Raw genomic sequence first — 23,667 nt, forward strand, 5'->3', positions numbered from 1 at the left:
ATTTTTCCTTGTGTCTTTTATAAAGAATGAGAAGATAATTCCCAGAAGATTCCAGAAGTCATCCTCTTTGCTCCCATCTGACAGAATGTCATCATTCGGCCAATGCCTAAACCAAACATTGCTTATAAAAACAGGATTTCCAGGAGGCACCTGGGTGCCTCAGTCGGTTGAGAATGCGACCCTCAACTTAGCTTCCGGTCATGATCCCAGGGTCATGCCCCGCATTGGGCTCCGTGCTGAGCATGGAGCCTGCTTAAGATTCTCTCTCTCCCCCTCTGCCCCTCTCCCCCGCTCATGCATTCTCTCCCTCTCAAAATAAAAATTAAAAAATAAATAAATAGATAGTAATAAAATAAATAAATAAAAGTAATTTAAAAGTAAAACAGGATCTGGGAATGCAAGCTGGTGCAGCCACTCTGGAAAACGGTATGGAGGTTCTTCAAAAAAACTAAAAATAGAACTACCCTACAACCCAGCAATTGCACTACTAGGCATTTATGCAAGTGATACAGGTGTGCTGTTTCGAAGGGACACATGCACCCCCATGTTTATAGCGGCACTATCGACAATAGCCAAAGTATGGAAAGAGCCCAAATGTCCATCGATGGATGAATGGATAAAGAAGATGTGGTATATATATATATATATATATATATATATATATACACACACACAATGGAGTATTACTCAGCAATCAAAAAGAATGAAATCTTGCCATTTGCAACGACATGGATGGAACTGGAGGGTATTATGCTAAGCAAATTAGTCAGTCAGAGAAAGACAAAAATCATATGACTTCACTCATATGAGGACTTTAAAGCACAGAACAGATGAACATAAGGGAAGGGAAGCAAAAATAATATAAAAACAGGGAGGGGGACAAAACAGAAGAAACTCATAAATCTGGAGAACAAACAGAGGGTTACAGGAGGGGTTGTGAGAGGGGGGATAGGCTATATGGGTAAGAGGCACAAAGGAATCTACTCCTGAAATCATTGTGGCACTCTATGCTAACTAATTTGGATGTACATTTAAAAAAATAAAACAAGTTAAAAATAAATTAAAAAATAAAATAAAATAAAACAGGATCTCCAGGATTTAACCAGTTACGACCTACTTCCTAAGACTAGGGAAGGGACGAGCACAAGGCTTGAAGATAGCTCAGCCACCACAAAGCTCTGTTAGGAAGGAGGGATAGAGGGAAGGTTCCGTGAGGGACGGATGTTGGGTATGCAACCAACTACGTCTCTACAACACACACTCTTACTCACATCGGTCACCACCAGTCTTCCACCGGCTCCCAAATCTCCAGCTCAACACCTTCCAGTGACCTCTTTTCGGTGAGGCAAACACCCGCCCTCCCCTGCCTCCCACACACATCCAGTGTGCCCTTCCCACTCCACGAGAAACACTCCTGCCCTATGAAACTCCTCTCAGGGCATTCTGCGCCCCTGCTGCTTCACAAAATCTAGCAGCCCCCAGAACACGCTTTTCCTGAGGCCCTCTCTAGCGGTTACCTGCTTCATCTCTCACATCCCCAGCATCCCAGGCATGGGTAATTGCTCTGGACTGAACGTGTGACCCGCCCCCCAAATTCCCAGGTTAGAATCCTAGTTCCCAATGGAAAGGTATTAGGAGGTAGTAATTAGGTCACGAGGGGAGAGTCTTCATGAGTGGGATTAGTGCCCTTCTAAGGACAGACCAGAGAGAGCTTCCTTCCCCTGTCTCTCTGCTCTCTAAAGGGAAGATGCAACAAGAAACATCCACAAACCAGGAAGGGGTCTCTCAGCAGACACCAGATCTATTGGCACCTTGATCTTCGGCATTTCAGCCTCCAGCCCCGTGATAGGTAAGTGTTTATTGTCTAAGCCACCCAGTGGATGGTAATCTGTTACTGTAGCCCAAGCCAAGAAGGCAGTTCCCCTTGCTTCCGAATCCTGATGTCCCACTAACTAGTTGAAACTCCAGATCCCTTGAGACTCCGGGTCCTATGGCATTGTCCCCCTTCCCTGCTCCTCACAGTTGCCGTCCATCACACTCCTCGTCACTCCTCTCGTTCGCTAACAATCATGGCACCGAACGACAGTGGTTTTACAATCCACCTGTAGACCCCCACTCAAAACCCTCCTCTTAACGGTGACACTTCCTTTCCCATACTCTTTCTTCACCCAACCATTTCTAAGGTCACAGTCTGGGCTTCGGCACCACTCAAATAATCTCTGATACCTGCCTAGTTTTTAATTTCGGTTTAATTTACATCCCAGTTAGTTAGCGTATAGTGCAGTAATGATTTCAGGAGAAACTATCTATTTTTTTAAAAGCTCTCTGACTGACAATACCCAGGAAAATGCACACATGTATTCACTTTTTGATCCAGCTAGCTCACTTCTAAGAATCTATCCCAGTGCTGCACCAGCAAAAATATACCAAGATGTAGGACTAAAGTTAGTCATAGCAGCATTATTTGTAACCGTGAGAGGCTGGAAACGATCTAAATTTCCAACGATAGGGACGTGGTTAAGCTAATTACAGTTCATCTGTACAATGGGCTACTATGTCACTGTAAAAAGCAACAGGGAAGATCTGCATAAACAATTAAAAAGTGATCTCCAAAATATTTTATGTTAAAAAAAAGAAGAAGAAGAAGCAAGGTACAAGATAATGTGCATAGTTTGCTACATGTGCAAAGAAAGGAAAGAAAGTGCTATGGTGTGTGTGTGTGTGCGTGTGTGTGTGTGTGTGTGTGTGTGTGTGTGTCTGTGTGTTTATCCAAAAAGAAAGTGTCTTAGTTCAGGCTCTCGTAACAAAAACACCATCCACTGAGTGACTTAAGCAGCAATCATTTATTCCTCAGTTCTGGAGGCTGGAAAGTCCAAAATCACCAGAGCCAGCGTCTGGTAAGAGTCCACTTCCTGGCTTGTAAACAGCTGCCTTCTGGCTATGTCCTCACATGGAAGGGAGAAGGAAGAAGCAAGATCCCTCACGCCTCTTGTTTTAAGGACACTAATCTCATCATCAGAGCTCTACCCCATGACCTAATTACCTCCCAAAGGCCCATCTTCAAATACCATCACATTACATTCATGTTAACATATGAATTCTAGAGTAATCAAACATCCCATCCATAACAGGAGGTAAGCAAAAACTAATTTTTAAAATGGTTAACGATAAGGGGAAAGAGAGAACTTGGGAGATGGAATGGAATTTTGGAATCATATAAATGTTTCATGTAATTTTTAAAAATAAGTTAATTCAGGGGGCGCCTGGGTAACTCAGTTGAGCATCCGACTTCGGCTCAGGTCATGATCTCACGGTTCGTGAGTTCGAGCCCCGTGTCAGGCTCTGTGCTGACAGCTCAGAGCCTGGAGCCTGCTTCGGATTCTGTGTCTCTCTCTCTGCCTTTCCCCTGCTCATGCTCTGTCTCTCTCTGTCTCAAAAATAAATATAAACATTAAAAAAAATAATAATAAGTTAATTCAGGGGCACCTGGGTGGCTCAGTCAGTTAAGCATCTGACTTCGGCTCAGGTCATGATCTCACGGTTGGTGAGTTCAAGCCCCGCATTGGGCTCTGTGCTAACAGCTCGGAGCCTGGAGTCTGCTTCAGATTCTGTGTCTCCCTCTCTCTGCCCTTCCCCCACTTGTACTCTGTCTCTCTCTGTCTCTCTCTCAAAAATAAATTAACAAAATACATGAACATTAAAACATTTTTACATAATAAGTTTATTCAAAAAGAAAAAAAAAGCATCTCTGAAGGTAAAAAAGAAGCTTAAGCAAATTAACTTACTGTATATAAGGTTGGTAGAATAATCATACAGGAAATAAATATTTCAAGTAACTCAGAAACACAGTGTTTTGACCACGCATCCCTATAAGGCCATATAGGGAGCTATATTCTAAAAAGCAAAATGAGCAAGAAATCTTAAAGTGAACATAGCAGTTTCATTGTTGGCAATAAACTTGGACTATCTGTTTCCTATTGCTGCTGTGACAAATGACCACAGATTTAGCGGTTGAACCCAATGCAAATTTCTCATTTCGTACCTGTACGTCTGGACACAATTCCTGAGAATCGTGAGACACAATTCCTCTCCATCTGTGAACCTATGAAAGTCAAGAAACAAGTTATCTGCTCCTAAAGTGTCACAGAGGGACAGGCATAAGATAACAATGATAGACATTTGATTCAAAAGAGAAGAAAATGGAAGGGAAGACACGTGTCCCAAGCTATTTCAAAATCCAGCCTGAAAATTTGTTCCATGGTCTGGGATTAACCCTTTCTGGCTCATGGCCCCACCCTAGGAAGCATCTTTTATTTCTTTTACAAAAAATAGCACATGTTTGCAGCCCAGTACTTTTATCAGCTTGTTTCTTGCCTGTAGAATTGGGGGGGCCCAGCTGTCTTCTTTCACATTGTACTTTCTCTGTACCTTTCCATCTAAGCCGGTGGTGTTTCTGCTGGCATAAATTTGCAAGAGCTTTGTGGATCTGCTATGTCTGTCTCAGGGATTTGCTCCATTAGACAAGAGGCTTCCCCTACAGAAATGTCCTGGAGAATCCCATCTCTGTTCCCGGCTTCTGCCGAGGCAGCTGAGGGGGTCCATGAGTCACACACCTTCAAGGCTCCTCCGTATGACTGCATACTCTGAACACTGATCCCTCCAAGGCACTAACAGAAGGTTGTTCATCCACACCCTTCCATTTCTTTCCAGAGCGTGCTTCCTGACAGCGAATCTCCTCATTTTAACTTCTTTGGTGTTCTGGATAAGCTGAGATTTCCCCAAATTACCAAGCTCTGGTTCCTTTTTGCTTAACCTATCTCTTTCCTCTTACATTTCACGATAAGAAGCAAGAAGAAACCAAGCCCCATGTTGACCACCCTGCTGAGAAATCTCAGCTGAATATCCAAACTCATCATTTGCAAGTTTTGCTTTCCACAGAACTGTGGGACACAGTTCAGTACACTTTCAGCCGATTCCCTTTTCACCAGCTACCAAGAACGTGTTTCTCATTTCCATCCGAGCCTTACCGACAGCTCTTTTAATAACCGTGTTTCTGTCGATGGTCTGCTCCTGATGACCCCGGTGCCCTCTGAGACAGTTTACCCTGCTTCTCACTCCCTTCTGAGTCAGCACTAACACAGCCATTCACATCCATATGTCTATTAACAATCTATTTGGGGCAATCTAGGTTTTTTTTTTTTTCCTATCACACTCCAAAAATTCTCCCAGCTTCCAGCCATTGCCCAATTGCAAAGCCACTTCCACACTTGTAGGCATTTATTTCAATAGTTCCTTGTGTCCAGGCACCAAAATCCGTGTTCACTTCCTACTGCTGCTATGATAAACTACCATGGCCTAAAACAATGCAATTATCTTACAGTTCCAGAGGTCAGGAGCCTGAAATGGGTCTCACCGGCTTAAAATAAATGTGTTAGCAGGGCTGTATTCCCTTCTGGAGGTCCTGGGAGAAACCTGTTCTCTTGCAGTTTCCAGCTTCTAGATGCTTCCCACATTCCTTGACTCATGGCTCATTTCCACCTTCAATGCTGACAATGGCCAGGCTAATCTTTCTCCTGAGCTCTCTCTCTAGGTTGGACACTTCTGCCTCCCTCCTCACCATTTAAGGACTCTTGTGATTACCTTGGGCCCACCTGGATAACCCAGGATACTCTCCTTGTTTTAAGATCACTTGATTAATAAACTTAATTCTTTTTTTTTTTTTTTTTGTATAAATGTTTATTCATTTTTGAGAGAAAGTGTGGCCAGGGGAGGGGCAGAGAGAGAGGGGGACAAAGTAGGCTCGGCACCAACAGTAGCTAGTCCAATGCGGGGCTCAAACTCATGAACCATGAAATCATGACCTGAGCTGAAGTCAGACACTCAGCCGACTGAGCCACCCAGGAGCACCTAGTACACTTAATTCTATCTGCAACCTAAACTTTCCCTTGCCATGAAACATAACAAATTCAGTTTCTAGGGATTGAGACACAGACACGTTTGGGGAGTGGGGGGTGTATTATCCTGCCTACCATAGTCAGTATTTTTATTTTGAAAGCTACGCACATATATATGTACACACACATACAAACACATATTAAGATAAAACAAATAAGTAATTATAGTAAAGTTATAAGGAATCAAACTGATTTTTAGCATATGATAAAAGAGATACAGATATAAACTCAGAGTTAAGTTAAAACCCTGTATGGCCAATAAGCATATGAAAAAATGATCAACATCACTAACCATCAGAGAAATATAAATCAAAACCACAGTGATATATCACATTACACCCATTAAGGTGGCTACTATTTAAAAGAAAGAAAGAAAATAACAAGTGTTGGAGAGGATGTGGAAAGATTGGAACCCTTGCACACCATTGGTTGGATTGCAAGATGGTGAGACCACTGTGGAAAATGGTATGGGGGGACTCTCAAAAAATTAAAAATAGAACTCCCATATGATCCAGCAATCCTGCTTCTGGGAATAAATCCAAAAGAACTGAAAGCAGAATCTTAGAGATATTTGTGCAAATACCAAATACGTATGTTTATAGCAGAACTATTCATTATAGCTAAGAGACAGAAGCAACCCAATGATCCATCAACAGATGAGTGGATAAACAAAATGTGCTGTATACATACAGCGGAATATTCTTCAGCCTTAAAAACGGAAATCCTGGGGAGCGTGGGCGGCTCAGGCAGTTAAGCATCTGACTTCGGCTCAGGTCATGATCTCACGGTTGGTGAGTTTGAGCCCTGTGTCGGGCTCTGTGCTGACAGCTCCGAGCCTGGAGCCTGCTTCGGATTCCGTGACTCCCTCTCTCTCTGCCCCTCCTCTACTCGCTCTCTGTCTTCGTCTCTCAAACATAAATAAACGTTAATAAAAATTTTTTTGTAAAAAGAAGGAAATCCTGTCACATGCTGTAACATGGGTGAACCTCGAAGCTATTGTATTAAGCGAAATGATCAAGGCCATTGTGTTAAGTGAAATGTGACAGTCATAAAAACACAAATAACAGACGGTTCCTCTCATATGAGGTGTGTTAACTAGTCAATTCATAGAAACAAAGTAGAATGGTGCTTACCAGGGCCTGGCAGGAAGGGGGGATGAGTAGTTATTACCTAATGGGTATAGAATTTCAGATTCGCAAGATAAAAGAAAGTTCTGGATCTCTGTTTCACAACAACGTGAACACACTTAACACTCCTGAACTATACACTTAAAATGGTTAACATGGTAAGTTTTGTGTTATGTTCAAAATTTTTTTTTACGTTATCTATAAATATTATCACAATAAAGAAATGAAAGCACGAGAATCAAGTTTCTATCATTGTTTTTTTTTAATTTTTTTAATTTTTTTTATTATGAAATTTATTGTCAAATTGGTTTCCATGCAACACCCAGTGCTCATCCCAACAGGTGCCCTCCTCAATGCCCATCCCCCACCCTCTCCTCCCTCCCACCCCCATCAACCCTCAGTTTGTTCTCAGTTTTTAGGAGTCTCTTATGTTTTGGCTCCCTCCCTCTCTAACCATTTTTTTTTCTTCCCCTCCCCCATGGTCTTCTGTTAAGTTTCTCAGGATTGACACAGGAGTGAAAATATATGGAATCTGTCCTTTTCTGTATGACTTATTTCACTTAGCATAATACTCTCCAGTTCCATCCACGTTGCTACAAAAGGCCAGATTTCATTCTTTCTCATTGCCATGTAGTAGTCCATTGTGTATATAAACCACAATTTCTTTATCCATTCATCAGTTGATGGACATTTAGGCTCTTTCCATAATTTGGCTATTGTTGAGAGTGCTGCTATAAACATTGGGGTACAAGTGCCCCTATGCATCAGTACTCCTGTATCCCTTGGGTAAATTCCTAGCAGTGCTATTGCTGGGTCATAGGGTGGGTCTATTTTTAATTTTTTGAGGAACCTCCACACTGTTTTCATAAAAACCCTCGAGAAAGTCGAGATAGAAGGAACATACTTAAACACTGTTTTCTTGTAAACTGTATTTCAGAATAACCAAATAATTGATGAAAGTTCTTCATAGAGGAATCACAGCTAATAAATGCAGAAGGAATGACAGATTTAGAAAACAGTTTCACATCCCCAGAAGAAATAACGAATCTAGGAAACATACCAGGACACAAATCTTGAAGGGAAGTTTGTGGGGAAACTTTGTAACAGAGAGACCAGGCTGACAGCTCCTGAGCCAACAGTTCATTCTTAACATTCGTAGAACGTGACAACTGGATGTTACAGAATCCCTAATGTGATGTGAGAGGAAATCTATATGTAAAGTACACTTGCTAGAGAAACACAGAAGAATAAAATCTAAAAATGCCTAGATGAACATGATTCACAAGATCACAGGGAGGTGACACCAGCAAAAATGGCAGAGTGAGGATCTCGGAAAATTCTCTCCTCTATAAAATAAAAAATCATCAGAACCAACTTTCTCAGAACTCTGCCAATTAACCTGAGTTTATTACTAACAGAGCATTTATTAAATCTAGCTGAATCTCATTAACAACAGTGAGCTGGGGTGCCAGGGTGGCTCGGTCGGTTAGGCATCGGACTTTGCTCAGGTTATGATCTCACGGTTCATGAGTTGGAGCCCTGCGTCCGGCTCCCTGCTATCAGCACCAGCCGCTTCAGATCCTCCGCGCCCCCCCCCACCCCGTTTTTGCCTTTCTCTCGCTCTCAAAAAAAAATAAACATTAAAAAAAAAAAACCCAACAGTGAGCTTTGTGGCATTGCAACTTGCCCTCATCCCTTGTCCCACTCTCCAGCTCCAAAGTAGTCTTAAAAAATAAGAGACACACTACCGCCCCCCCCCCCCACCTGCAGTTTAAAGTCACAGCCTGGCAGTACGCCAGAAGGAACAGAAGAGGGTTGAAGCTCTTTCAAAGCCACAGCCCTAAAGAAGGATCATTTTTTGACCTGTCTGGTTAATTCTTGGAAGATCCCACTTACAAGGTTATCTGTAATTGACCTGACTCCCCGGCTTTCCCAGTGAAAAAGGGTAAAAAGCTTTTTTCCCCTGGGGGGACATTGAAAATTACACGCAAATGGTAACTTCACACTACCTAGGGTGGAGCAAACATCAGGCTAACCAAAAGGTTTAAAAGGAAGAGCTGGGAATGAGATATCCTTAGGTGCTTTGAAATTCTCATACACATTCCTGGGGATCTGGAACATCACGTGCATGTATAGGCTGTGCGCAGGCTCAGGAAAGGCCGGAGAAGGCCCTGAGCTCTCATCTCTGAGTGACTCTAAGATCTACACACACAGGTGAAGGCTTAAGGATGGGGTGTAAGTGGTCTGGTTCAACACGTACCCAGAGCCCCTTGGCAAAGACTCATTGTTTCCAGGCATTTAAAACACTCTGTCCAATCGTTAGCCGACCACTAACCTAACCACACAGGGACTTCAGTGGCCACACTTGACAAAGAATACAGACTTTACTGAATTCGTTCAGAAAAGTTATTAAACAAACAACATCTGCAACAAACAGCAACCAAAACCAACACTGGGGAGGGGGGTAGAAATCAATTTCCAGGCCTGCTACATTGTGTTATTTTAAATGTAGCTCTTTCAACAACAACAAAAAACTATGACAGGTGCACAGAAGCAAGAAAGTTGGACCCACACACATGAAAAAAAGGCAATCAGTAGCAACTGCCCCTGAGGAAACCTAGATGATGAACTTATCGGAAAAGACTTCAAAATCAGCGAGTTTAAGTGGAATGAAATTGTTCAGCCACAAAAGGAATAAAGTACTGAAACCTACCGAAATACAGATGAGTCTTTAAAATACTATGCTAGGGGTGCCTGGGTGGCTCAGTCGGTTAAGCGTCCGACTTAAGCGTCCGACTTCGGCTCAGGTCATGATCTCACAGTCCGTGAGTTTGAGCCCCGCGTCGGGCTCTGTGCTGACAGCTCGGAGCCTGGAGCCTGCTTCGGATTCTGTGTCTCCCTCTCTCTCTGACCCTCCCCCATTCATGCTCTGTCTCAAAAATAAATAAACATTAAAAAAAAATTTTTTTTTTAAGTAAAATACTATGCTAAGTGAAAGAAGCCAATCACATGATTCCGTTTTAACGAAATGCTCAGACTAGGCAAAGTCTATAGAGGTAAAAAGTAGATGAATGATTGCCTAGGACAGGGGGTGGTGGGTATGGGGGAATGGGGAGTGACTGTCTATGAGTAGGGGGTTTTCTGGTGGAGAGAGTAAAGAGATTGTTCTAAAAATGAATTTGGTGATGGTGCACGCATCTATGAACCTGGTAAAAACCATTGGATTGTATTCTTTATTTTTTTTAATGTTTATTTATTTTGAGACAGAGCGCGCACGTGCGAGCAGGGGAGGGACAGAGAGAGAGAGAGAGACAATCCCAAGCAGGCTTCCCACTCAGCATGGAACCCAACACGGGGCTTGAACTCACCACCCTGAGACCAAGACCTGAGTTAAGATCAAGAGTCAGATGCTTAACCGACTGAACCGTCCAGACGCGCACACCCCTCCGCCACTTGTCATTTTTACTGCTTTCCTCATAAAGTCCTGTTTTGTCTGCTATTAGTACCGAAACACCATCTTTTTTGTTGTTGTGAAGTTTTGCCCGGCTTTTAACCCTTTCGTTCCCACCGTCTAGTGCTCCTTGATTTATGTGTGTTTCTCATAAACAGCATAGAGCTAGACTTCATTCATGTAATTGTTGCTTTTGCTTCAGTCTGAAAATCTCTGTGTGTATGGCTTAGATGACTATTAAGTGACCATCATTTATATATTTTTTCTGATGGTTGCCATTACACTGGACTTATTTCTACCATTTTATTTTGTGTTTTCTATTTACCTGCTTCCTCTTTGCTTATTTTTTTTTCCTCCTTCCCTGACTTCTGCGAGATCACACATGCTTTCTTAGTTCCGTTCTTCACCCCCACCTGTTTGGAGAACACATATTTTCATTCAATAAGTAGTTATCTTTATATATACTTCTCATTTTCACATGTTTCTCACAAACATCTAAGCAATATCTGTATCCCCTCCTTTTTTTTTTCTTTAAGTTTATTTATTTTGAGAGAGAGAGAGAGAGAATGAGCAGGAGAGGGGCAGAGAGAGGGAGGGAGAGAATCCCAAGCAGACTCTGGGTTGTCAGCACACAGACAGACACTGGGCTTGAACTCACAAACCACGAGATCATGGCTTGAGCTAAAATCAAGAGTCAGACGCTTAACCCACTAAGCCACCCAGGAGTCCCTGGATTGTATTCTTTAAATGGGTAAATTGTATGGTACCTGAACTGTATCAATAAGGCTTTAATTTTAGAAAATAATAAAACTATGCAAAGAAGAGCACCCAAGACGTGACCACACAAGGGAGAGTTGTTTCTTGGCCAGATGCTGCTCACCCAGCTTCTTCACACTTGAAAAAAAATTCTTGAAACTGTAATTATAGGCCCCTGTCTACTTCAACTTCACTTTTCAAGAAATGGAAAAGGACCACAATAACCCCTTGCTCCCGTTCAGTCTCAGCCTTAATACTCTAGCGGCAGGTGCACTGAGGGGGGCATCACCTGCTAGCTCATTTAAGTTGCTGCATGGAATTAAAACGAAAACCAGGGGCACCTGGGTGGCTCAGTCGGTTGAGCGGCCGACTTCGGCTCGGGTCATGATCTCGCGGTCCGTGAGTTCGAGCCCCGCGTCGGGCTCTGTGCTAACAGCTCAGAGCCTGGAGCCTGTTTCAGATTCTGTGTCTCCCTCTCATGACCCTCTCATGACCCCGTTCATGCTCTGTCTGTCTCTGTCTCAAAAATAAATAAAAGGTTAAAAAAAAATTTTAAACAAAAACCAGCATTTTACTCAGTCTTTCAGTATTTACTGGACACTTGAAAACTCTTGCAACCAGGAAGCATGTGGATTAATGAGCCCAGAGTCAAAAGAGTGGCTTCTGCCTTGGATGGTCAGTGGGCCAGTCATGACAAATGACCCAAGCCGAGTGGGGACCCAAGGGTGGACAGAACAGATATGCTCCTGCCCTCATTCAGCCTCAAGTCTAGTAAAAGAGGCAATCATGAGCCACGTCCTCAGCCCAGGGGAGGACCCTAAGGGACAGTGACAATACTGCAGGAGCTCCTGAACGAGAGGCCACACAAGGACTAGGCAGTTGAGAAGGTCCAGATGCCCACTGGCAGTCTCCCATGGGACCGGAGTGGGGTAACATACTGTTTCTTCATCTGGGTGATGGTTACACAGGTGTGTTTACTTTATAACAACTCGGCAAGCTATTTACCTGTGATTTGTGCATTGCTGTCTCCATACGTTATGCTTTCATAAAAAATTTACTTGAAAATACTCCGATTCAAATATTCCACTGGAATCAAACGTAGACACCTTTCGGCATCTCTCTGCACTTCCTCTCTAACTATGGCGCCCGCTTCCTCTCTATGGCGCCCGCTTCCTCTCTATGGCGCCCGCTTCCTCTCTAATGCAACTCACGCACTCCATCCTCATTCTCTATGCTCTAAGCTCACCAGCCTACATTTGGTGGCAGAAATGCCCAAATTGCCCTGGCCTGAGAATCTTCTACAGGCTTTTCTTCTGCCTGAGGTGCATTTGTCTGTTCTTCGCGAACTTCATATTTCTAAAAATCCCATCTCAGTTGAAATGGCATCCCCTCAGAGATGCCTGACCTCACCGCTCCACCTACATTGCCCGGCGCCCTGCAATGTGGTCCTGTCACAGTGCCCTGTGCATGTTTCTCATTGCACTAGACTCATTGCACGTTTGGGTCTTATCACCTGTCTCCCAGGATAGACTATAGCATCCATGGAAGCCAATGCTGTAGCTCACTCAACATTTTACCACCATGCCCAGTAAAGTGTTCGATGTGTAACACTTGTAAGAAGTGTTTGCAAATGAGTGAATAAAGAAACCGAAGGCAATGCTCAACCCAAGAGGGGAGCAAGGACATGGCCTTTCAGGCGCTGTGGCAAGACAATAAGTGAGGTGTGTTGGCAGAATCTTGCCCCCATCTAGTCACCCTAGACTAGCAATACTGGGAGATGATGAATTACAGTTACTCCTAGAGCCAACCTTTCAAGGGGAAGGTTGAATGGTGTTAAATGCATTTAATAGCACAATGAAAGGAACAAAGCCCCTGTAATTCCCACCATCTCCTTACCCCTACCAACCTGGGAAATCGGTGGCATCACAGCATCTTGATTCTTAACACAATGGCACAGGGGCAGTTCTGGCTTGTCAGAGGATGTGACTGTCAAAGCATCTTTGTGTGCAGGTGTGATGATGCTTTTCCCACACAGCAGGGACAGACTGCAGGCTGTAATTTTGCCCTGGCCCCCTATTATCAAAACCATACCATTCCTCCCTAACCTTAGAGTATATCTAAAAGTACTCCCCTAAATGTACCAGGTGCAGCCGGGGAAGGTCTCTTAATGCCGAAGGAGATGTTTAGAAAGTAGGAAGAGCTTAAATCAGCGCTGGTCAGAGAAAAGGCCAGCACCCCTGGGTCAGCCCTACACCAGTAACCTGCCCCCGGAAGGAAGCCATTGGCCAACCCCGGTGGCCTACTCTGACCAGCCACCTGCCCACAGCCCAACCCCTCACCTGAGTACAGCCTAACCCTCACTCTGTGCACAACCTGACCCTCACCCTGCCCACAACTTGACCCCTCAGCCTGGCCTCAGATGGACCCCTTGATTCCAGGTACACACAGTCTTGCCCTTCAGTGTACATCTTATTTCCTTATCCATACTGTGAACTTTCTGGGGCAAGACACCAATGCCTCCTGAGAAACTGAATATACAAGTGGACAATGACCAGACCATATTGGACAATAGACCCCTTCCCCACAATCTCTAGCAACCAGCCCAGGAAGTCAAATGCCCACAGCAACCGGCCTAGAATGGTCAGAAATTGTTCAGTGACTTCCAGCCTCTTTATTTCATGTACCCACGTCCAACCCAGGACCAACCAGGCAAAGGCAAATATGCTTCCCAAGCAGTCACATAAGATGCCTCTCTTCTAGCCAGGCTCCTTCCAGGGTCCCCAACAACCTCCAGTCACTGCATGCGTGCCTGAAGCCTTCCTTTCTATGTTTGCTGTAACACTTTCCCGCTCCCTGCCTGCCTTGAAGTCCCTGACAAATGCAAATAATGGTCCCTTGCTATGACAGACTCTGAATAAACAGTTTCTGTTTGTTCTCACCTAGGTGGTCTTCCTTTCTGTCCACAGTTTTCCTGGAGGTCCCAACAAGGCACCGCAGCCCCCAGCCTTTGGCCAGGTGCGTTATATGCTGACAACGTACTCGTGACTTCAAATCCACACCAGTGTGGTGAGTCAGCACTTCGGTCTGAACTCCCCTCTCTTTGCAGTGAGTCCTCAGCTACTTATTAGCAGCTCAGGGCCCAGGTTTTTTGGTGGTGTCTCCTTTGTTTGCATTCTTGGTAGAATTGGGCCATCCCTCTTCACCTCTTTGGCTGTCTTTTGTGCTTCCATTTTATGCTGTTCTGTTAAAATTCTTGGTCACAGGAAGGAGAATCACAGGCCAGAACACAAGCAGAGGCCCCCTGTAGACCTGTAGATCAAGCGAGCCTCACAGAGCATTGAGTTTGTGGTTCTCACCGCACTAGAATCCGTTCAAAGTGCTGTGGGTCACCAACAAAGCTACATAAGGTTCCTCTTCCATCTCAATACCTTGTCTAGACGGTCTTCTCTCCGGTTTTTCCGAAAGAGCACAAATTGTCAGGTCTGTATTTAGAGACAGTCAACTGTCAGGACAGGAGGTCCTAAGACACAAGGGGCCAAAGCATGACGTCTCTACCACCCACTGCCAGCTCTCATGGGGTCATCCAAGTCCTTTCCTCCTCCAGGAAAACCCCTGCCTCTAATTTGGATGTTAGAATCCAAATTCTCGTACCTGTCTTTCTAAATGGCCTGACTTCACCACGGATCATTTGGGGGATGCCGGGGAACACGTGACTTGCACACAATTGTTCATGTGAGAGAACTTTAGAAAACAAAGGGAAGAGGATATTTCGATCAGTGTACAGAGGTCCCCAAAGGAAATTCTGACTTAAACATTGCTTCACTGGAAGATTCTTTGGCCAAAGCTAATGAATAATTTGAAAACTTAAGTAACAGCAAACAAGCCTCTGCCTTTATCTTCCCCCTCCTTGCCCTCCAGTTACTTCCCTAGATGCAGCCCCGCCTCTGCCCCTCCCACCCTTCCACTGCTCCCCCTCCAGACCGCCAGTGACTCCTCCCTCCTCCTCCCTGCCACCCCCTACCCTTTCCCCAACAACTCCAAAGATCCTTAAATGCCAGTCACTGCTAAAGGCTCATGCCTACCACAGGCCAGGTATCCAGACAACTGTAGAATTTAAACCTTGGACCAGAACTGAATGAATAACTACAACGAAGGATTTCCCTAAACCCAGAGAAGACCAGCAACTATTCATAGAGGAATGCAGAATTCTTCTGGGAATTGAAGAATGTGACCCAGGGTTACCTGAGCTATTATCAATTTCACACACATTGCTCCGAACCTCACTGCTGAATCCCGGATGACAGAAGTTAATGAAACTGACCGGGATCTCTCTTACCACGGTAAACCCCACGGTCAAAAACAGGCCCAAAAAGTAGAGCGAGATCCCCCAAAATCCACACCTGAAACTTCTCTAATAAAAGTCTGTTGGGCCGGGTGCCTGGGTGGCTCAGGAAGTTGAGCGTCTGACTCTCGTTTTTGGCTCAGATCATAATCCCAGGGTCGTGGGATGGAGCCCCGCATCAGGCTCCACATTGAGCGTGGAGTCTGCTTGAAATTCTCTCTCCCTCTCCCTCTGCCCCTCTCCTCTGCTTGTGCACTCTTGCTCTCTCTCTCTAAAATTAAAAAAAAAAAAGTGTCGGGCCACAATTCTAATCATGCAAAAGAAGAAAAACTAGGCTATGGTGCCCTGTTGTTTGCATTGCTGTTTGTGTTTCAAACACCAACCTAAACATGTTCATGAAGGTATTTTGTAGATGTGATAAACGTCTACAGTCAGTTGACTTTAAATAAAGGAGATTACCCTCAATAACGTGGGTGGGTTTCATCCAATCAGCTGAAGGCCTTAAGAGCACAAACTGAGGTTTCCCACAGAAGAAGAAATTCTGCCTCAAGACTATAACATCAAAACCCTACCTGGGGCACCTGGGTGGCTCAGTCGGTTAGGCAACCACCTTCACTCAGGTCATGATCTCACAGATCGTGAGATCGAGTCCCGCATCGGGCTCTGTGCTGACAGCTCAGAGCCTGGAGCCTGCTTCGGATTCTGTGTCTCCCTCTCTCTCTGCCCCTCCCCCATTCAGATTCTCTCTCTCTCTCTCCTTCAAGAGTAAATAAACATTAAGAAAAAGAATTAAAACCCTACCTGAGTCTCCAGCCCACTGGCTTGCTCTACAGATTTCAGACTCAGGACTGCTATTTCATTCATCTCTCACCTGAATTTATAGCCGGCACTACAGATTTTGGTCTTCCTAATGCACAACTGAGGCAATCAATTCCTTTAAAATATATATATATATATAATTATATATATTTATATATATACATATTATATATATGTATTATATTATATATATTACAAGGATATATATATATTACAAGGATACGTGTAGGTATTATAAGCAAAAGGCACACTGGTAAAAGATCATTCCATTTTACAAAAGAAAAGTCCCTCCATTTAGGCCAATGAGGGTGCTCCAGAGAAGGAAAAAAACACTCAAAATCCTGCCTTATCCATAAACATCCAATGTAAATGACTGCACATAGCGATGGTCACCGTTAACAATTCTTGGTAGACATAAGTGCTACGGTTTATACAATAAACCTTCTTTGTTCAACTTCTTCCTCGGAGTAAACATACCACCCAGGTGGCAGATATTTCAAATAGCTCACGGAATTTCCCTGTCCTCCAGCCCGTAATGATAACCCTCGGGCCTTGACTGAAAAACTTTCCTTCCTGCTCTGTGTGAGGCCTCTGCCAATTTAATAGAAAAAGATATATTTGGCCAACAGAATTGTGACACGAAGTGTATACCAGAGGGACTCTTTCTTCAGGTTCCAGAGGACTTTTCTGCTCATAATCAAGTCGGGTCTGTTCTGGGTATGCCTTTACCTTCTCCTTTAGATTTGATGCATACACCCAAAAAAGCCCTGGACACCATTTGTGACTCTCGAAAGGAAATGCTTTGGCAGCTAGGTGCCAATCTCAACCAAGGTGTATTCGTTTCCTGTGGCTACTGTTACAAAGGAAACAAACCAGTGGCTTGAGACAACAGGAATTTATTCTCTCACAGTTCTGACAGTGGAAGTCCAAAATTCAAGATGGTGGCAGGGCCACACTCCCACCAAAGGCTCCTGCGGGGGATCCATTCCTCGCCTCTCCCTGCTTCTGCTGGCAGCTGGCAATCTCTGGCCTCCCTTGGCTCCTGGTCTCTGTTCTCTTGTCTCTGTCTTCACGTTGCTTCCTCCTCTGTGTATCTGTGTCTCATCTCCCTGTGGCTCACTCGTACCAAGATACTTATCATTGGGTATGGAGTCTACTTGGATAATCTAGGACGATCTCCTCATCTCAAGATCCTTAACTGAGTTGCATCTGCACAGACTCTTTTTCTAAAGAATGTAACATTCACAGGTTCCGGGGATTAGGAGGTGGACACATCTCTTGGGGAGCCACCAGTCAATCCACTACACAAGGTTTTGAAGCTAACTAAACCACCAAAGAATAGGTCTCTGGAGGGATTCAGAGAGGCCCTTCTAAAACACCAACATTTAGCTTCTGATTTTCAAAAGGAAGAATGGAGACCAAAAAACAATCTCTTCGTAACCTTTACTCACATAATCTCTGGCACTCTCAAGGTGGCCAGTTGGTAGAACCAGATGATCTCAAATGGATATTAGCTGAATGAGTCATCAGTGTTCCTCTGCTACGTCTGCGCAGACCCAGAGCAGCCTTCTGCCCAGATCAGAGCACTCTCTGGGCCCTGCAGGGTCCAGTGACCACCTTCCTTCAAAGGCCTGAGGCCCTAGACGACAGCTCAAGCCAAAAACCACAGGAACATGTCAGACGCGTTCCAACCCTGGGCCCTTTTGATTCCCTTTTGGGAGCAGGGACATGTACCACTGCAGTCCAGCTCCTACTGGTGCCTCCCAGAAGCACTCCTCCTAGAACGAAGGTGCCCGCTCCTGCCCTAGACAGACCAGGCTCCCTGGAATGTAGGAAGTCCTCCCTAGTTACCTCTTGCAAAAGGCTGGCAATCAGGGACAGAGACATATGCTCTAACCCTCGACAACACTCAGAGGTGTGCAGTCCTTCATGCTTTGACTCACTCACCGGTTTCTTCATTTGTTGATTCACATGTTCCTCCACCGACTGAACAAACTCCCTGAGCAACTTCAAGAGCCCAGGCCTGCACTAGCTGCTGGGCACAAAAAGACAATTATGTCAGTCACTGGAAATCCCAAGAAGGCCACTGTCTCCAGATACCACAGGTAAACAGTGAAATTACAAAGTACTAGAGAGGAATAAATCAAAGACAATGGAGACCCAAAGGAGGTGAGTGGGATTTTTGCAGATACTTAATCCCCACGTGGCACAGTTATTATCACCATTTTACATTCATGGGGGAAATGGGGGATCAAAGAATCAGTGACGGGGGCACCTGGGTGGCTCAGTCGGTTGGGCGTCCGACTTCAGAGCAGGTCATGATCTCACAGTCTGTGAGTTCGAGCCCCGCGTCAGGCTCTATGCTGACAGCTCAGAGCCTGGAGCCTGCTTCGGATTCTGTGTCTCCCTCTCTCTCTGCCCCTCCCCTGCTCATGCTCTGTCTCTCTCTGCCTCAAAAATAAATAAAACCATTTTTTAAAAATTAAAAAAAAAAAAAAGAATCAGTGACTAACCTACAGAAGAGAGAAGAAGGGGGAATTTGGTAGGAGCCCAAGGGATAAGGCATGAAGAACACTCAAGTGGGGAAGGCCAGTCTCACTTCCTAATTTTCTTCCTGGGATACTTGGGATTTTTTTTGCTTCCTCCATCCCTCTATCCTCCAGGGAATCATTATCAAGGGAAATCCTCCTTTTTTCACTGTCTTCTCCCGCAAATCTTGGCCCAGGAGAAAGGAAATGGAAAATGGCTTTGGGCCATCGTATTTGTGAGCTGGAAGGTTGACATCCCAGCAGGAGCTGTCTCAGCCTCCCTAATTGGGATTGGAGTCATGCAACCCTTCCTGGCCTCTCCAGTTGATTATAGGCCACTTCCTCTCAGTTGACCGGCCTATTTCAATTCTGTGTTAGGAAATCTCCCTCGTTAGCATTTGCTGCTCTGTTTGAGGGTCAGAGAATTGGTCAGGTTAGCAAAGTTTATCCCTGGAACTTTCTCATCTTTCTTTTCGTTTACCACAGAAGATTCTTATGGACCGTCTTCTCCTCTCCTGGCATTACACACAATGGGTAATCTGATCTCAGGGGCTGGATGAGATAGTAACTTTGTATGTCACCTCTACCAGCAGGTACAAAGAAAATGTGATGTAGTGAGAAACACTGGTTGTTGGAGTTAGGAGATCCAAATTATAAGGTAGACTTTTCGGCACTGATAAAGGAAGGTGATTCCCCATTGGCAGCGGGTGGATTCTACTCTAAAGGGATCGCCAACTCTCCATGAAGGTTAAAGCAATGCTAGCTGAGTCTCCACTGCTCACTTTGATTCCCCTTGTGCATTCCCAGAGCTGAGTGAGTTGGAATTCTCACCATCGCCAGTTCATTCCCAAATGGTATCCCAACTCACCTTTTTGCAGCAGGCTGTGCTGGCCATGTGCATGGTAGGATTGGTCAGAAAGGAAGAGCCACATGAAAAGCATCCACTGGGCCTGGATGGAGTGTTAGCTGGGGTTCAGAGAAGCCAATCTACTTACTCTTCTCACAATCCATCCACGAGGCATTGCCTAACTAATGCCCAAATCAATTCTTCCTGGGACTCTTGCTGTCCTGCAGCACAGACAGACTGGATGGTCATCAAATTCATTCCCTTTTCTCTGGGCAGTTGGCTGAACCACATTTCCCCCTTGCATCTAAGTGGGGGCATGGGCTTGGACAGAAGTGTTGTTTGTGGCTCCTAAAATGTCTGCATAATCTGCCGCAGTCCCCTCTGTTCTTTGGGCAGCTGGTTGTTGACAGTTTAGAAAAGGTCTCCAGGATCCTGGAGAATTTCCAGGCTCTGGGAAAAAGTGGAGCCACGCATTGGAAGGAGCCTGGATTCCTGAGTCGCCTCATAGAGATCTGTCCCTGAGAGCTGCCGACCAGGTACATTCACACTGGATGTTGAGTAGCGAGAATTAAAGTTTCGTTGCACTAAGCCACGCACACTCGGGGGTTGTTTATAACAGCTTTTAACCTACCACAACTAATCTCTGCCCCACTCGGAAAGTTTTCCACCCCAGTGGGTCTTCCAACTTTGTACGGTATCCTGCTTCTCAGCTTATTTCCTCTCCTAAGGAAAATTTAAAAATAAATAAATAAAAATTAAAAAGAAAGAAAGAAAGAAAGAAAGAATATCTCTTAGGAGCAAAAGCAAACACAGCTGCAAAGCAAACACCAACTCCAAGGGTCTGCAGAGCCGTGGGCTGCTTGCCAGGCTCTGAGTGGGGTATCGTTCTCTTGGCTCCCGTACCCAGCCTCTACCATTTCCACTGTGACGGGAGATACAGCCACTAACTTCCAACTCCCCTCATTTTAAGCAAAAATTAGCATAAGTAATCAAATCATAACTGGCCTCAGGGTGCGTGGGTGGCTCAGTCAGTTGAGCGTCCCATTCCTGAGTTCTCCTCGGGTCATGATCTCATAGTTCAAGGGACTGAGCCCTGCATCGGGCTGTATGCAGAAAGCACGGAGCCTGCTTGGGATTCTCTCTCTCCCTCTCTCTCTGCCCCTCCCCCACAAATGCATTTTCTCTCTCTCTCAAAATAAATAAATAATAAATAAACCTTTTTTAAAAAATCATAACTGGCCCCAAGTTCCCTGCAGGCTCAAGGGATGGGGCTAGAAGGACAGATTACAAAGTATCTCCTTCCGGCAGACAACATCCTTTCCCCGGATTCTCCCTGACCCACGACCACCAGGAGGTGCCAGTCCTGAGCTCCGAGCTCTGCTAGGTTGAGGGTGAGGGGAGGTAGCCTTGAGACCTCCCCCCTTTACCCATTGCCCCTGCTGACCACAGTATGTATCTGGGGCGAATGGCACAATTAGGGAGATCGGGAAGGCTGAGGTCATGGGTCAGTCAGGATTATAGGTCTGGTGGTAGTCAGGGGTATAGTCAAGCGCTGGTAAGCTTAAAAGTTAGGCTAGGACTAGAGATCCGTTTGCAGCTGAAGAATAGACTGGATGTCCGTGTTCTTCACAGGGACTGATACCGGGAAGTGGCAGCTTTAACCAGGTCTGCCAATGATATGTAGGAGTTTGCACCCTTTCAGATTCCACTGCTATATGGGGGGGGGGGGGGAGTAGTGGAAAAGAGTTCCTCTGGATTTAGATCTTCTTTGAAGATTTAATCGGAGAGAGTCTCCCGGACTCAGATATCAAACCAGAGAAAACTTCTCCTCCTCCTAACTCTTAGGAACGCTTTCTGCTATTTGAATGTGAGCCCCAGAATGGCAGGGACTTTGCTTTATTCAACATCATATCCCCACTGCCAGCAACAGTCGCTGGTTTAAAGCAACCGTCATTACCTTGTGTTGAATGAACGGATAAAGGCTGGTGGGGTGGGAGGGAACTGGGGGCTGCTGGTCCCCGAAAACAGGATACGTATCAGGAACACCTTCTCCATCAGCGTTCTCTCCCATTCAGCATTCTGACTCTGAAAGTGACAACTGCCTGCAGCATCTTCATGAGGGAGGAGGAGGTCCAGATCTCCTCAAATCCCTCATGACCTTTCGTAGAGGCTGAAGTCCAGGTTAACCAGCGCAGGAGTTAACTTCTCAGTTGTAGGATGAACTTCTCCTTTTTCTTTACACTCGCTCTAAAGGGGGTCTCATAAGGGAGGGGAGATAAACGCAGCTGCTAAGTTGTCCATCTTAAATAGAAGCTTTTGCCACTGGATCGCAGAGAACCCAAGGGCCACCAGGGCTCGCCTTGCTTTCATTCCAACTCCCTACAGTAACTTCTCAAAGACCCAAGAAAAAGGTGAACGATGCAATGGGAAAACTGAGGGCCTTGGAAAAGCTGTTTCTAAGCTCAGACTCTGACAGCTTTGGCTTCCTGGGCTGGGGAGGTCGGTATGAGAGGGTGTTACCCATATCTCAACATTTCTCCCATTTTCTGCTGTTTCTCCAAAGCACTCGCTCATCTAGGACTCTCAAACATCCCGCCCTGTGTCATCCACAACTAGCGGGGCACCAAAGCCGTGAGTTCTCCACCTCTTCCCAGACAGCTCTCCAAATACACCCTCATCTCCCTGGAACAGCTCAAGCCTTCCTCATCCTGCACCTACACGCTTACCACTGCCCTGCAATTCCCTTCTCCCTGCCACCCAGAGTGTCCAGCATGATCCCTACCTACCCTGCTTAGTATCTTAACGTCAATCAAAGGAATGATCCCTTTTTGTCCCTCCCTACCCAGTCCTGCTAGTTAGCAAGAGGCTCCTCAAACCCAACCCTCCACCTGTGTCTCGGGTTCATACCAGCTCCACAACCCCTCGGCCCTCAGCCCTCCCTGTCCAAATCTTGCCCTGCCAAGCCTCACTCAGCCAACAAACCCAGGCACCGTTCTCAGGCTTCAATGCATATTAACTTATCCAGTGTTCACATCATTAAATAGACACTAACTTCTCTTATCCTCATTTTACAGATGAAGAACTGAGACACAAAGAAGTCAAAGAGCTCATATGGGACACAGCCCAGATTTGGAGTCAGACAGTCTGCCCACCCACCCCTCCCACGCCCACTCTTTAACCATCGGGCCAAGTGCCCTTTCCCACCCTCCTGCACTTAAAACCCTCCCTCCCCAGAAGAAGGCCCTTATTTAGTGTAGCAAAGAAGTTTTATTACAACTTCTGATAGGAAGCAAAGTAACAAGGCAGAAGTTGGTATATGCGAACCGATGTGTGGTGGGCAGGGTCCGAGGGCCTTAACCATATAGTCTTTTGTTCCTTTTCCCATCACAGGCCACACTGGCATCTGATCTCTCCCGGTCTCTCTCCACTCCACGGCACTGGACAGAGGTGTTTGAGACCCTCGCCCGGCCGGCGGCTTGAAAGGAGTAAGGAGGTGCGGCAGATCCATCCAGGCAATCCCAGGAGGCGACCCGCCGCGGTATTCCGCGGTCCAGTCCGCAGTCCGCAGATCCCGGGCGCTTGCTGCTCTCTGGCGGCCAGAGCCGGGAGCCCGAGAGCCCGGGGACCCGGGAACCGCGCCGTCTCCGCTCCACGCGCCCAAGGGCACCAGCGAGTGACCGAGAGACAGGGGGAAAGGGCGGGAGGAAAGGGGACGCGGCGGAGGGGCAAAGGGGAGGAGGTCCGGCAGAGGCGCGGAAAGGGGCGCGGGAAGGGGTGCGGAGCCGACCGCCAGAAGAGAGGGCGGGCGGGGGCACCCGCGGCGACCTGCTGCCTCGGGGCCGG

At 45.8% G+C, this 23,667-nt stretch overlaps 1 long non-coding RNA gene across 3 annotated transcripts in view; it reads right to left on the reverse strand.

Annotated features, from left to right (window-relative positions):
• Positions 1-14,764, reverse strand: part of LOC131485471 (uncharacterized) — an 85,790-nt gene extending 71,026 nt beyond the window's left edge. Inside the window, exons 1-3 of one of the 3 annotated variants that reach the window (XR_009248863.1) lie at positions 14,228-14,764; positions 10,858-10,945; positions 4,043-4,102 (exon numbers count right to left, since the gene is read on the reverse strand). This is a non-coding gene — a long non-coding RNA (uncharacterized LOC131485471). The remainder of the gene's footprint in view (positions 1-4,042; positions 4,103-10,857; positions 10,946-14,227) is intronic. The other 2 variants (XR_009248862.1, XR_009248861.1) reach the window with 2 other exon arrangements.
• Positions 14,765-23,667: the final 8,903 nt, after the last annotated feature.

Source organism: Neofelis nebulosa, chromosome 9, assembly GCF_028018385.1.
Source record: "Neofelis nebulosa isolate mNeoNeb1 chromosome 9, mNeoNeb1.pri, whole genome shotgun sequence".
NCBI lineage: Eukaryota > Metazoa > Chordata > Mammalia > Carnivora > Felidae > Neofelis > Neofelis nebulosa.